Here is a 17,090-nt window from a genome sequence, read left to right on the forward strand (position 1 = left end):
TCCAATGTTAACAAAAGCTTGTCTTGAACCGAGTCGGGTGGACATTTGATTTCGGGAGTCGGAGGCAAATCCGAAAACGTGTCGTGCTGGTGGTCGGAGAATTGGAGATCTACCTCTGCGAAGACACCACACTCGCTATCGTCGAAATGAATAATGTCTATCGAAGTGGGATCTAACCATTCGAATCCCCCGTAAGGAAGTTTCTGAACCATGGCATGTCCGTAGAGATTATTAACGTCGGCGTAGAAGATGTAATTCGATGCTCGATTTGAATCGTAATCTTCTTTCATGTGTACGTTATTAGCTTTTGCATGTCTCTGTACGCATTGCACCATTCCACCTCGTATCCCTCTTTCGATGAAAAGTAACATGTCAACGTCCGATATCAGTTCCAGCTTGACCTTTGTCTGGAATAACATTGCCGACCACGCTAATCCCGGTAGACTGTAGAAATACGCTGGATCTAATTTATAAATATTCGTTGCCGTTTTCCTGAACGCTTGAAAAACATCCGCGAGTATCGTCACGTCCAGTTTTAAGTATGCGTCGTGGTAGTCTCCGAGTGTCCTACATTCTAATTTCTCCCACATGAGTTGCGCGTGTTGGTATTCTTCTTCCGCGATTCCTTTCTCTCTGAGTCTGCTGTAAAATTCTCTTGGAAGTGGAAGAGCGTCGTCGTTAAATTTAGAACCATCACTAACATATTCGTAAGGATAAACTCCTTTACGTCTAACGAGTTCTATGTCTACGTTGGGAAAACTAGCTCTAGTTATTTTAAATTGATCGTCGGTGAGTTTGTTCGCTAAAGCATCCAGACTTGCAGAGAGAAATCTATACGAATCCAGAAAGCGCATCTCGATTGTATTTTTCGTTCCCGGAATCGACACTTGCTTGCTGAGACTAATGTAGCGTTCTTCATTCTCGGCCAAGACACCTATACGTTTCGGATCGTAGCCAAGATGTCTCACCAGGTGGTGAAAATCATATCCGCTTCCGTTGTGAAAGAATATGGGGATGAATTTAGGTTTCTGGATTTTAAGATTGCACGTGTTGCAAATTCCACCTATGTAGTTTCCGCTGAAATGATCGTGGTGGAATATTTTTTTGTTCTCATCAGTGAAACTTTGATCACATACCGGACACACCTCAGTGGAATTGTAATTTTGAAGTTCATTTTCAGTTAAAGGTGCCATCGGTTTTGATGTAAGCAGTACGCTACCAATTACCTCAACCTCCTCCACCATTTTTTCCAGGAAGTGTTCGATTACATTTGGCCCGCGGTATATATATGCTTCATTTATTTTATCACGTCGCACAACAACATAGCCGAAACTATTGGGTTGATGAAGCTGGTATGGTGTTGTGGAGGAAATTTCAGGATCCGGTTTGCAGTAGGAGAGTGGTTTGAGGAACGCCTCGAAATCTGCGACGATGATTGCGGGATGTTCCAACAATGCCTTGTGCATTTTGAATTCTTCGACTTCGTTCGTTTCGGGCATCAACATTCTAGCCGGTCTGTTGTCACCGCAATAAATTTTATGTTCGGCAAGTTTCTCCAGAGCAATTTGACTTCCGGTGTAATTTCGATAATCGAGTTGTTTTCGATCGTCGAACGTGGTTAGGCATCTCGGGCAAACTTCGATGCAATTTTTATGCTTGGTTGATTGACTTCTGACCAAACGTGATAGTGAACGAATTAGCGTGTAGTGATGAACATCCTCGTTTGAAATTAGAAGGAGATTTATTACACAGGCATCGTCATCGTCGATATCGCTTATCCTGATAGGGTGCACGAGATATTTATCTGACGTGAAGGAATACACATTAATAGCGATGCGTTTTCCTGTACGATTTTCGAACTTTGTTATATCCGACAATGTCACCGGGTATTCAATGTCAGACATTACACTTTGAAAGTCGGTCTCGTATTGTTTGTAATGTCCAACCCACTGTGGATTATTTTTGCAATGAACAGGATGCAGTGCAGCCAACACACACCAGAGAAAACACTTTTTATCGCTGTTCTGTATATTTAGCACAGCCCTCTTGTGTTGAATGTTCGGTGGAAGAGGAACGTAGCTGGAAGCGCGAAGAGGCGAGAATTGGTTCACGTAAACAGTTAACGTGTGAGGACTTCCACATAGAGACCATCCCGACCCTTTAGCCTCGAAATCGTCATGTTTCTTAACCAGCTCGTTGGAAACTTTATAATAGAAGTTGTCCAAATTTTCGACGTCCGCCAAATAAAGAGTCTGGTTTTTTGTACGATGATAAAAAATACTCGTTGTGCCATCAACTTTCTTGTATTCAGAAAACAGAACAACGTATACTTTTATAGAGTTGTTTTCAAGTTTATCTTTTAAAATATTTACTACAGATGTTTTCGTTTCATCCAAGAAACTAAGAATGTCACGACCTGGTTCTGACTTAATTGAAAAATCCTGTAGTTGGTCGTTAAATGCAGATCTAATTGGTTTACATTCATTAGATAATTTAATTTGCTTGGAAGTGGAAGCTTCTGTTTCTGAATTATCGATTTTCCTTTTCGATGTTGCTTGTCCGGTCGATGGTTTGCAAATTTTGAGATGTTTACTTAAATTTGTAATGCTAATCATCTTTCCGCATCGAGCACAAGGCTTAGAAGGCAAGGAACGATTAATTCTCGAACCTGTTTCGCTACATCTTGCCCTGTGTACCGATAAATTGTTCCTTGAGATTAGCTTCCCACAAGTAACACATTCAGTTTTATCATTTTTACGATTGAAACTGGTGGTGGATGCCATTGCTTTCTCCAAAATCACAGAAATCAAAAAGTCTAGTATATAGCGACACAATTTTCAGGTATGTTATTTTATATAGAATTTCTTGGAGTGATTACAAAACTCAAAAATTCAATCTACTGTAAATAGAATTTCAGGTATGTTATTTATATAGAATTTCTTGTGTGCGAATACAAAAACTCAAGAATTCAATCTACTGTAAATACAATTTTCAGGTATGTTATTTTATATAGAATTTCTTGGGGTAATTACAAAACTCAAAAAATAAATCTACTGTGAATATAATTTTCAGGTATGTTATTTTATATAGAATTTTCTCGGGGCGTTCAATATTGTCAACAGTATTATATTTGAGCGAGTCGCTTGTCACCTAAACACTGCAGCTCACAGGTCGGGAAAATCTGACATGAAAGCAGATAATACGCTTATGCCTTATTTATATAGAATTTTCTCGGGGCGTACAATATTGTCAACGGTATCATATTTGACCGCGTCGCTTGTCACCTAAACACTACAGCTCACAGGTCGGGAAAATCTGACATGAAAGCAGATAATACGCTTATGCCTTATTTATATATAATTTTCACGGGGCGTTCAATATTGTCAACAGTATTATATTTGAGCGAGTCGCTTGTCACCTAAACACTGCAGCTCACAGGTCGGGAAAATCTGACATGAAAGTAGACAATACGTTTATGCCTTATTTATATATAATTTTCATGGGGCGTACAATATTGTCAACGGTATCATATTTGAGCACGTCGCTTGTCGCCTAAACACTGCAGCTCACAGGTCGGGAAAATCTGACATGAAAGTAGACAATACGTTTATGCCTTATTTATATATAATTTTCATGGGGCGTACAATATTGTCAACGGTATCATATTTGAGCACGTCGCTTGTCGCCTAAACACTGCAGCTCACAGGTCGGGAAAATCTGACATGAAAGCAGATAATACGTTTATGCCTTATTTATATAGAATTTTCTCGGGGCGTACAATATTGTCAACGGTATCATATTTGAGCGAGTCGCTTGTCACCTAAACACTGCAGCTCACAGGTCGGGAAAATCTGACATGAAAGTAGACAATACGTTTATGCCTTATTTATATATAATTTTCACGGGGCGTACAATATTGTCAACGGTATCATATTTGAGCGAGTCGCTTGTCACCTAAACACTGCAGCTCACAGGTCGGGAAAATCTGACATGAAAGTAGACAATACGTTTATGCCTTATTTATATATAATTTTCACGGGGCGTTCAATATTGTCAACGGTATCATATTTGAGCGAGTCGCTTGTCACCTAAACACTGCAGCTCACAGGTCGGGAAAATCTGACATGAAAGTAGACAATACGTTTATGCCTTATTTATATATAATTTTCATGGGGCGTACAATATTGTCAACGGTATCATATTTGAGCACGTCGCTTGTCGCCTAAACACTGCAGCTCACAGGTCGGGAAAATCTGACATGAAAGTAGACAATACGTTTATGCCTTATTTATATATAATTTTCGCGGGGCGTACAATATTGTCAACGGTATCATATTTGAGCGAGTCGCTTGTCACCTAAACACTGCAGCTCACAGGTCGGGAAAATCTGACATGAAAGTAGACAATACGTTTATGCCTTATTTATATATAATTTTCACGGGGCGTTCAATATTGTCAACGGTATCATATTTGAGCGAGTCGCTTGTCACCTAAACACTGCAGCTCACAGGTCGGGAAAATCTGACATGAAAGTAGACAATACGTTTATGCCTTATTTATATATAATTTTCATGGGGCGTACAATATTGTCAACGGTATCATATTTGAGCACGTCGCTTGTCGCCTAAACACTGCAGCTCACAGGTTGGGAAAATCTGACATGAAAGCAGATAATACGTTTATGCCTTATTTATATAGAATTTTCTCGGGGCGTACAATATTGTCAACGGTATTATATTTGAGCGCGTTGCTTGTCGCCTAAACACTACAGCTTACAGGTTGGGAAAATCTGGCATGAAAGCAGATAATACGTTTATGCCTTATTTATATAGAATTTTTACGGGGCGTACAATATTGTCAACGGTATCATATTTGAGCACGTCGCTTGTCGCCTAAACACTACAGCTCACAGGTCGGGAAAATCTGACATGAAAGCAGATAATATGCTTATGCCTTATTTATATAGAATTTTCACGGGGCGTACAATATTGTCAAGAGCGTTAGTTTTTGTAGAGCTCTCTTTTTCCATTTTTCCTCTATACAGTGAAGCTGTAGAAGACGCAATTAGCTAACCTAGCATACAACACACCTTCCTAATTAATATGGATATTGTCACACATTTCTCTTATTTTATACTGTTGTAAATAGAAAAGATTATGTACGGTAAATATTTTGTACATTATAGGGAAAAAATGCAAAATATCCTTCAATTTTAATTCGAATCGAGTCGAATTTTTACATATTTCCGCGCCGCCACATATTGTCCTATTTGCTTCTTTTACTTGCCTTGCTTAATTAACTCTCGCTAATTAGCATTTTTTTTGGAAGAAGTCAACTAGAACAACATATGGCGGTATGAGAAATATGTAAATTAAAGAACATTTTAGCAATATATGGGCCCTAGCAATTAGCTTTCTCGACTAAGAGTACTCTTTCAAACGTCTTCTGCTGATCGTATTACTAAACGAGGACGTTTAAAATTTTTGGGTGTTGAAAAAGTTTGACGCTACTTTTTTATTTCTATTGTTTGCTAATAGATGGCGCTAATAGTACCCCCTCCCCCCTCTTCTCCTCTGCTGTATGACAAATAACGCAAACATAAAAATCAAGATTTTGGAGAGCAAAACATAAAATTTGCATGCATCTGATGTCGAACCGGGAACTTTTATCTTTCGGGGAGTCAACATTATTTTTTACTCAGTCGTCATATAACATGAACGCACGCAAATATTCACATGTGCTTTTATTATTTTGTGTTCGGTAAGTACAAGTATATTCTTACATAAATTATTGTTTAATTTAATAAATTATTGTTTAATTTAATAAATTGTAAACTCGGAACTTGCTAAACTAATACTCCTTCTGTGTTTCATTAAACTATTGAAAGCGAATGTTGCGTGCATGCGGAAATAGCAGAGGAAAAAAGACCGGATGGAAGCAATTTAAAATCACTGGGGCAAGGTCAGTATTACGAGAGCGTAAAAAACACGTGCTTCCATTCAACTTCGAAAAATAAGAATGAATGTGTGCATACAGAACACATATGCTTTCTTTTCACAGTTGTACATGAAGTAAGTTACGGGAAGGCTCTATTTTTTATGTCCGTGTATATGTTGTACAATTAGGTACAAATATTGTACAATTAGGTACAAATTGTTGTACAATTATTTTCCCCAGTTGCCCAGTTGGAGTTGGGGGGGGGGGGGCATAACACTGGTATTATTTGTAATCACAGTGCTTACTCATGTATTTTGTTTTAATATTTTATTTCAAATTCACTGTCAGAAACTAGTGTTGTTAATTTCCGCATGTAGGTTTATTTACTCTGTTGGTTGTCACTGTCAAGTTTTTAGTATTCGTACAGCATAAAAAGCTATAACCCCCCCTCTCAAAATATATACATTGTATACGCCAAGATGCGCAATAGCCTGGCAACACATCATGAAAAAACATGTCAAGAAGACCCAGTAGGTTTATAAGTCAGTGCTGCCAATTCCTATTTGTAGGTTAGCTTAGCCAGTAAAAGATCATATAGTAGAATTTTTGTAGAGTAGGTATTTGCAAGTTCCACGATGCCTTGCCCGAGGATACCCTATGCAACATCATCCTAATTGCAGAGAAGTCCTTCGCCTACGACGTGAAGAACGAGAGGGTGACGGAACAGTTTTAAATTCATAAAAAATTGCCACATACTAAAAATCAACATCCAACACATTTTAGGTTATATAAAATTTGTGAAAACCTTATAATACTGAAATATTAAAACAAACGGAGTCCCCCTTGTAGGTTAGTTCGGTGCGTAAATAAAAAAAATGATAGGTTAAGTTATATCACTTAGGATCGTAAACAAAATTAAAAAAATCGTAAAAAAAAAAGATAGGTTAAGTTATATCACGTAACATCGTGATATACCTACCAACTACAAATAGAAAAAAAAATGAGTATAGTGAAAATTTGTACTAAAACATCGCTAAACGCTAAAACATCGACAAAAAATTGTCAAAATATGTCAAAAACTTATATTCGATTGATAAAAAAAATACCTACAAAATATGATCCTCAAATAATAACGTTCAAACAGTACCTAAATAAAAAAAATGATAGGTTAAGTTATATCACTTAGGATCGTAAAAAAATTAAATAATCGTAAAAAAAGGATAGGTTAAGTTGTATCACGTAACATCATGATATACCTACCAAGTACGAGTGGGGGAAAAATGAGTATAGTAAAAATTTGTACTAAAACATCGCTAAACGCTAAAACATCGACAAAAAATTGTCAAAATATGTCAAAAAGTGATATTCAATTGGTAAAAAAAGACCATACCTACTAAGTACTATTTTGAACCCCCCAATATACACTACTTTTACACTTTTTCAATTTTTACAGTATTCTCAGTTTATCACGTTTGGACAAACACAAATACCCATGCCTTACCCGGAACCCCTGGCGTTGCAGCGCGCTGTGCTAACCACTCCCCCACGGAGGTCGACACCACTCGGCCACAGGGTCCGGCTATTCTAACACGAATCCCACTACCCAACAGCCTCTGATATATGAACCATTTGGGTCAGAAACAGTGTTGCTACATGAAGGTAAATTCGACGTACAATAGACAAAATACAGGGTGTCGCAAAACTCTTTCAACAACGCTTGGGAGCTGGTAGATATCATAAAAACAAGTAACTTTTCCCTATAAAGTTTACCTCGAAAGCGCTTAGTTTCTGTGCTATAAGCGCTTAAAGTATATCCTGTACGTATGCAACCCAACACAGCAAACGCTTGCTCTGACATAACTAGCAGGGGCGCGTGGCAGGGTTGCCACTAGCGTTCCTCGTTAAGAGAGACGACTTAAAAACAACAACTTGGGAGTCTTGCTTGAGCAAAATCAAAAACATTAATGATACTTGCGATGTTGTAAGAAGGATTCACAGTATTTATAAACTGACCAAAACAAATAATGGGCAGACTGAAATTCAAGATTACTCATTCTAAAATATCTCCATAATTGATTGATTGATTTGGTTTATTTTAATTCCCTTTTCTGCCACCTTTGGCTAATCGCGAAGATGAGGATGATATGACATAACAAATGACATCAATGTCTACACCAGGATTTAAACCCGAGACACCTGGCGCCGTAGCGAGCTGTGCTAACCACATCACCACGGAGTGTTTCGTACATCATGCAATATCAACAATTGCAAGGGACACGTGATATAGGGGAAATCCACGAACAAACAAATGTAAGCATGATGTGTTTGCTGCCTCGTTTCGAACACGCAGACTGTAATGTAGAAAGTTTCAGCGAAAAATGCAGGCTCGAACAGGACTCGAACCCGGGTTATTACAATTTATTTGAAAATTATTCCTATCTGTAATAGCTTTATTGCTAATCGTGTTTGTCTCATAAGGAAATAATTGCGAGGCTCTTTTAATTTAATGATTGATTGATTCATTCCTTGATTGATTTGCTTTATTTTACTTAGCTGTTTGTGCCACTTTTGGCTAATTTACGAAGATGGTGATAAGTGATGATATGATTAAATTGATGAATGGACACTCACAAACATACATGCCCAAGGCGGGATTCGAACCCAAGACCCCTAGCTTATTTTAGAGAACAGTGGCAACCTACAAATTTTACCGACAACTGATATGCATGTAAGAAAAATTATGTGTTTCAAAAATTGGTATCAAGAAAATTCCAAGGATTATTTGCAATACTAGGAACATGCGAATTAAAAACTTTCTCTCCCCCCTCTCTCTCTCTCTCTCTCTCTCTTTCTCTCTCTCTCTCTCTCTCTCTCTCTCTCTCTCTCTCTCTCTCTTTCTCTCCACTCAAACTGGTTAATCTTGAATGCTCTATTAAAGAAATTGTAGGAAAAAATTAATATTTCATTGAAAGGAATTACATTGAGTTCGGTGCATACTTACTGCCTGTATACTAGTTTGTTCTGCACTTTACGATATCGTTTGATATTGGTACATCAAGAGAAATCCTCGTAATTTACACTCTTTTCATGTGTGCGAATTAGTTTTCTCATTTTGTGTCTTTGCTTAGCATTCTTATCATGGAACGTGAAAAAAAAATAATCAAAAGGAAACCATTCAGTACACGTCATAAATTGTACATATTTATCATTCATTGTAGCAACTTGATATCAACATTGAAATGTAAGAGTAATATTTTCGGAAGGCACCAAAATGTCAACTTTTAGTTCACCCTGGAAACAACGTTTTGTAGCAAACGAGCGAGATTCTGACATCTAGATGAATTTCCGAAATAATTCGTGTGAATTTATATTATTTTCATTGTACGTAATTTTCCTACACTTTCGGGCAAATACTAAATACGAGGACATAAGATTCAGTGACATGTTTGTCCAGGTCGAAACTCGTGGCCGGAACATTCGGTAGAGGGGGATCATGTGTTGATCACTAAACGTACTCAGTCACCGAAATGGCTCAAGAATATTCATCTGCCGGAGATTTTTGTTTCTTTTCAGCCTGCTTTTTATAACGAACTCGATTTGCAATAGCGCTAGTTCACTTTATTTCTAATAAATAAATTGTAATTACATTACAGTCTGCGTGTTCGAAACGAGGCAGCAAACACATCATGCTTACATTTGTTCGTTCGTGGATTTCCCCTATATCACGTGTCCCTTGCAATTGTTGATATTGCATGATACACGAAACACTCCGTGGTGATGTGGTTAGCACAGCTCGCTACGGCGCCAGGTGTCTCGGGTTTAAATTCTGGTCTAGACATTGATGTCATTTGTTATTTCATCCTATCATCCTCATCTTCGCGATTAGCCAAAGGTGGCAGAAAAGCGAATTAAAATAAACCAAATCAATTATGGAGATATTTTAGAATGAGAAATCTTGATTTCCAGTCTGCCCATTATTTGTTTTGGTCAGTTTATAAATACTGTGAATACTTCTTACAACATCGCAAGTATCATTAATGTTTTCGATTTTGCTCAAGCAAGACTCCCAAGTTGTTGTTTTTAAGTCGTCTCTCTTAGCGAGGAACGCTAGTGGCAACCCTGCCACGCGCCCCTGCTAGTTATGTCAGAGCAAGCGTTTGCTGTGTTGGGTTGCATACGTACAGGATAGACTTTAAGCGCTTATAGCACAGAAACTAAGCGCTTTCGAGGTAAACTTTATAGGGAAAAGTTACTTGTTTTTATGATATCTACCAGCTCCCAAGCGTTGTTGAAAGAGTTTTGCGACACCCTGTATAAACAGATACAGGTTTGTACTCAAAAGTATGAAAATAAGAAGTTACAGCAAAAATGTATATGGACATGAATCTAGAACTTTTTAACGTTTTATTTATTATATTCTATGATTATATTGAATTCGCACTGTTTCACTTATCCTTCACAGAAAGTGTACTTCCATCTTGGCATGACTAAGGTATTAAGATCTACGAAACGTAATGTTTCAATATAAATAAACCTTTACGAGCAAGTGCAAACACACTGAAAATGAAAAATGAGGCAAGGACGGAAGTAGTGATTAGCCTTTAAGTGTTTTCCAAAATAAGCAAAAGCTAGGCGGGATATAATAATACCAACAGAATCAGTGGCGAAGCGTGACATTTTTACGTAGTCATCGCAAGACTTGCCAAAAGTCAGGGTCAATCTTTCAACCGTGGAGGGGGAGGGGGGGATTTCTACATTGATAATGATGATAACAGTGTTCGTACAGACGTGTGAAGTAGAGATGGTGAAATTCATTTTCTTCTAAGTTGTATATGATCGTAAAATAAGGAAGATTAAACTTTCTTAAATTCTACCCGAAAAATGGAAAAATTGTTAAACGTCTCTCTCCGAAATCCGGGTAGTAAAATTTCCGCTTGGAGATTTTAAATTTTCTGGAATCCTGATGTTGTTGACCATCCCTGGTGTGAAAGTAAGATATGTTAGGGAAAAGGTTCTGTCTAAGTATGTCTGACACCTCGAGAACAAAAATCTTGATCAGTCTTGTCATTTGTTAGCAGAGTAAACACAAAACAACATTGAAGTACTTCGTGTTTTGTAAAGTAAGAACATTATTTTCAGAAAGCGATATTTGAACCACAGGATCAAAAGAAAGAAAAAAAATGGAAAAGGAGAAATATTGTGAAGGAAATACAATGGATTCAGAACTGCTTTTTCCCCCCAGCTCTTTCTAGCACTAACCGTGGGGAAATTTATGTTTTTGCTTACTTATGACGTCACTGAAAGCCTGCCGTGTTTGTAAACAAGGGGGCTGAAAAAAAAGGCCTCTTATGACCAGACATTCAAGAGCGGGGGAAAAGCGGTCGAAGGACCTTGGATTCGCAGACCTGCTGCGATGAGTTGGCCCGCCTGACACCATTGCACTTAACAGCAAACGTAGCGGGATGGCTGGGCACGGCGATAGAACTGGGCTCTCCTTTCGATTCGCTAAAGTTAGCTAATTTCTTGCGTATTTTTGGCTGTTTCATGGCGTCGAGTGACTAATTTCGCTCAAATATGCGAGTATTCTGACTATTTTTTACTTCTTCTTTAAAATATTTAAAATGCAATTTTTTTTATTATTTTGCTTTGTCATCGCTGCATCTCCCGATGACCGGACGCTTCGCCTCTGAACAGAATCTCGATCTACATACACTATCGCGTTCAAAACAGTTTGTGCTACAGATATGAATGTGACACTTAAAAGAAACCGGAGGTAAATTAATCCTTGGCAAACATGAAAACATTTCTTGCCAGTACACCATTGTACGTTTCCGAAAAATATAAATTTTAAATTGATTTCTTACCTTAGTAAGCCTGTCACCGGACACTTCGTGAACAGAAACTAACAGTTTACTAAACGTTAACTTGCTTTCAATAACAATCCTTTCAATTTTATTTTCTCTCAAAAGGTTTTAAGCATATTTAGAAGGAAAAATTAACACATCTGACAAAACACACTCCAACAAACGAACATAACATCATACTTCACACAGAATAAGCTTCTTGCTTCTTATTACCCCTCCTGCGAGGGTCAAGCCGAAACTTGTTCGGGAACAAGATGAATACCTACAGGTGGGTTCAACCACCTGATACTGAAAATGCATTGGTTAAGAAATTATGTGTATTTAAGCATAACATTATACCTGTCAGGTATAATCAACGCATTACGTTCACGAGCTTCGAAATAGATTCTTAGCTGTACAAGGAGCAATTTGTTAGAAGTTAGTAACAGTCGTTTTTTATCATTTTTCCTCGTGCAATTAAAACGTCAATTCTCGGTACAGATTGATTTGAAATTGTTTTGCTTATTTTTAAAATTTGATATTAATTTTCTTTTATAATTGTAAAGACGTTATAACACCGATTAAATGATGTACGTGTTTTTGATTTTTGTTTGTGTTTTAAGGATAAGTAATCGAAGGAAACTGAGTTAAAAAGACAATTACCATGTGTCAATTAAATTTTTGGCAGTTTCTTACATCATTTAACTATATACATTCAATTAACAGCGATGGATATTAATTAGGTTCAGAACAGTGCCCGCTATTGGGAGAGGAATTTTCCCGCGCCACAGCCTCTTAATGCTAAGCGATGTCTACCGAGAAAGAAAATTGTCCTTGCAACCCCCCCCCCCCCACCGAGGTTTGGAACCCAAACCAATCGGCATTACGAGTGGCAGTTTCCCCTGCACTATGCTAAACCTAATCTACCAAAGGAAAGTAAGCTGCCCTTGCAGTTCTGTAACCTCATTACTGTATAAGAACATAACTATGTTTGAACAAAGGAATGTAATTTTGGCATGATAAAACGAAACACACATGTATTCATACTTTTCTGCAGTGGCAGCAAGGGGGAGGGGGCAGTTGCCCCACTCTTGCCCTGCACTATGCTAAACCTTATCTATAAAGGGAAATATACTGTCTTTGCCCCCCCCCCCCTAGTTTTGGAACCCAATTGTTGTTTTTAAGACAGACATTCCCCCCCCCCCCCGTTTTGGAACCCAATTGTTGTTTTTAAGACAGACATTATACAGCATTTCATTGCTTCTATTCTTGAGAAAGACACATTTGAAGTGTGTTGAAAAGTAAAAACATAATAAGCCACAACAGACACACTCCAGGAAATCAAACCTTCATTTCCTATATTAAAGGAGTTTTCAAAACCAGAATAAAACACAAAAATAGGTATACAACATTAAGGAATGTCAACCAGAATACCTTATTATTTGACGTTTCTTGCTAAGATGTCGTGTACTGGTACCCCACATTTCTGTATGTGGATATTCAAATTATCTGGCATTCAAAATGAATATAAAAGGTTTATAAAACTGGTTATCCATCATACAAATTTCATTTTCATCTCCAATTGAATCAAAAGCTGCAACACATCCAACAAATTATGTAAAGAAATACTTACTCCAAAATTTATAATTTCTTTTGAATTCCTAGAAAACACTTAAATCAGAATAATGGATGTTATTTAACTTTACGTCATCACACAGTACATTTGGGAAGAAATATGCATGAAGTCTAGTAAACAGGCTAGCACATGTTAAGGAAAGTGCAGAAGAAGCCTTCTCACAGCGAGAAATTTGTAAAAATTTGTACGTGCACATTCCTCGTATGATCACGATAATCATGTCTTCATTTACTTCGGCAAAGGCCATAAGCACAAAGCTTACCTGGAATGTTTCAACACAGGATATGATCTGTTTGCCGGAAATATAGCTGAGCGTGATATTGTGCACTGAAATGTGGGGGAAAGTTGTTCGCTGAATATTATCCATCGATTATATGTGCACAGTTATTGACTTTCATACTTCCTGTATTTTTCCCTTTCCTTTTCAGGTTCATTGACTATTAATCAACCAAATAAGGATGAAGACAAGAGGGTTGTTTAACTGTATTTTCTTCCTGCTCCTTATTGAAGTTAAAGCTGTCCTGCATTTTGCATTCTGGGAAAAAATCTTGCAAGTACACAAACTATCTATCACAAACTCTGACAGAAAAGTCCATAATAAGTTGAACTTACTTGAAGAGTATGATTTCATTATCGTAGGAGCTGGTACAACAGGCTGTGTAGTTGCAAATCGACTCACGGAAGTTACAGAGTGGAATATTCTTCTACTTGAAGCAGGAACAGACGAGACTCCATTAACCGATATTCCTTTTTTCTCAAGTTTGGGTCAACTCACTCCTTATAACTGGGGTTATAAAACAGAACCTTCTGATTCTGCATGCCTTGCGATGAAAAACAACCAATGTTCATGGTCTCGTGGGAAAGCCGTAGGTGGAACATCAATTCTCAGTGACATGAACTATAGTCGCGGCAACAGGAAAGATTATAATGATTGGGAGGCTATGGGAAACCCAGGCTGGGGATTTGATGACGTCTTTCCTTATTTTCTAAAGTTTGAAGACATGACTATACCTGAACTTATGGACTCTCCTTACCATTCTACAGGTGGATACGTTAATGTAAAGGCAATTCCATACTACACACCATTAAGAACAGCATTTATTAATGCTGCAAAGGAAAGAGGTTTAGAAATTGGGGACCACAATGGGAAAACTCAGCTGGTATACTCTCCTGAACAGGTAACAACACGAAACGGAACTAGATCAACTACAGCAGAGGATTTCTTAAAACCGATACAGAACAGGTCCAATTTCTATCTTGCAAAACATGCACATGTTACCAAGGTGCTCATTGATCCCAACACCACAAGAGCATATGGAGTTGAGTATTTCACAAATGGAATGATGAAAACTGCCAGAGCCAGCAAAGAGGTAATTCTATCAGCTGGAGCCATAAATTCCCCACAGCTCTTAATGCTGTCAGGTATAGGCCCACGGGAACACTTACAAGAACTAGACATTCCTGTTATTCAAGATCTGAAGGTTGGGCAAAATCTTCAGGATCGTGTGGCGCCACTTGCAACAGTGTTTATTATAAATGATACCGTATCTATAAAAGATATCCGTTTATTTAACCCTAAAGTGTTTCTTGATTATTACATTGGTCACACTGGTCCTCTAACTATTCCAGGAGGCAGCGAGGCAATGGGATTTGAACAGACTAAATATGCAGATCCAAATAACGACCGTCCTGATATTGAGATCGTACTGGCAAGTGCTTGCATAAGTGCAGAGACACTATTTCCAGGTTCTTTATTTACTTTAAATCTAAAGGATGAAACTTACAATGCCTATGTAAGGCCAACTGCAAAAAATGATGCTTGGTGTGCTTTTCCAATAATACAGAAGCCTCAGAGTAGAGGCCTAGTTAAGCTTCGAAGCAAAAACCCCTTTGATGCACCACTTATGTATCAAAATTACTTTGGTGAACGTCAAGATATTGCTATAGTGATTGAAGGCATAAAGAAAGCAATTGCATTAAGTGAAACAGATGCCTTTCAGAAATTTGACTCCACTCTTTATCGAACACCGGTGCCTGGATGTGAAGAATTAGAATTTGGCTCAGATGAATACTGGGAGTGTGCAATGAGGCATTTCTCATTTCCTGCCAATCATCAGTGTGGTACATGTAAAATGGGCCCTTCTTCCGATTCTGATGCGGTGGTTAGTCCTGAATTGAAGGTGTATGGTGTCCAAGGACTGCGTGTAATTGATGCATCCATTATGCCTACTATTCCAACTGGTCATCTCACTGCACCTTGCTTGATGATTGGGGAGAAAGGTGCAGATATGATTAAAAAAACATGGGGAGTGTTGTAAAATTAATCCTTTCAAATTGTCATTCATTCTCATGCTGAATTAACTGGAAAGAAAATCGTCTCCATGCCTAACTTGTTCCACATGATTCCTCAGCTGTTATTATTTGTATGAACAAGTTGTGCTGTGTTGCGTCTTAAAGAGTGTATTGAGGAAAGAGCACCATGTGTTTCTGATACCTTACGTTTTCCTTACATGATGTGTTCCAGCAACATCAAGTTCACTCTTTCTGCCTGTCTGTGTGTATGTAAACCAGAACATAAAACATCTAGAATCAGAATTTCTTTATTGTCAATCGACTCAACTGTGACCCAATTGACACAAATTTTTGGGCGCTCTGTATATAAGTAAGTCCTGAAGCCTTCCTGGCAACAAATGATGAAAAGATTCTCTCGAGCTATGGACCAAGTGAATTGTGAAAAGAATTCCAAGCTTTCGAAAGCTAATGTCACTCTCATCTTCAGGGAAGAACTAGACCCAGCCTGGCTAGCGATAGTCAACCTGCAGTGCAGATGCAGCAGCCATGGCTTCCGATTCGTCCACCATCTTTACCAAGCACCTCCCTCCATCTAAGAACACATATACACCAGGTTGACACTCAGCACTGCACTTTTCACCTTAAGATGAGAGTGATGTTAGCTCTCAAAAGCTTGGAATTTTTTCTACAACTCACCTGGTCGATATCCTGAGAGAATCATTTTAACACTGCATATAATCATTATTACATACTATTTTTACACATATTAACCTTTACCGAGCTATCCTGCATGATTTCATTTATTAAACATTTTGTGTCTTAGCTTCCCAAGAATGGCACATTTTGAAAGTGCTACATTATAGCAAAACGTGCACATATTTTAATCATCAATTCAGGTGGACCACTTGCTTATTTCGGTGGAAAGAGCACTTGAATAGCACACAACATTGTGCACCAATGCAAAACATATGATAAGCAAATGAACAGAAACTTCTTCAGAAAAAATTACCCAAGAACCCCCAATGCAAAAGTTGGACAAAAAATAGACCCACTGGTCCTAAATAATCATATTCACCTCATGTGGTGGACTCGATACAATCACATGAGACCAGAGAGATATAACTCCAATATTAAATTTACAGGAGAGAGGAAATAACGTATTCTTAAGAATATGACTAACTCTTAAAAAAGAGCCAGTAAATTGAGAATACACGATTCCACTGTACTGCTAACGATTCGAAGTGGAGATATGTCACTGTGACTCCGAATAGAGCTCTTCTGAGGAGTTTATTTAAACAAAACTAAAAACAGCATATTTTGGAGTTGTGTTCTTCTCCTCATATGACAATATTATAATGCACTATAATAATAATAATGATCCC

The 17,090-nt window shown here is 37.9% G+C and overlaps 1 pseudogene; it reads left to right on the forward strand.

The window, feature by feature from the left end:
• The first annotated feature begins 5,835 nt into the window (after window positions 1-5,835).
• LOC145992528 (glucose dehydrogenase [FAD, quinone] pseudogene) lies at window positions 5,836-15,734 on the forward strand (annotated as a pseudogene).
• The last annotated feature ends 1,356 nt before the right edge of the window (window positions 15,735-17,090 follow it).

Source organism: Lepisma saccharinum, chromosome 9 (assembly GCF_977018435.1).
Source record: "Lepisma saccharinum chromosome 9, izLepSacc3.1, whole genome shotgun sequence".
NCBI lineage: Eukaryota > Metazoa > Arthropoda > Insecta > Zygentoma > Lepismatidae > Lepisma > Lepisma saccharinum.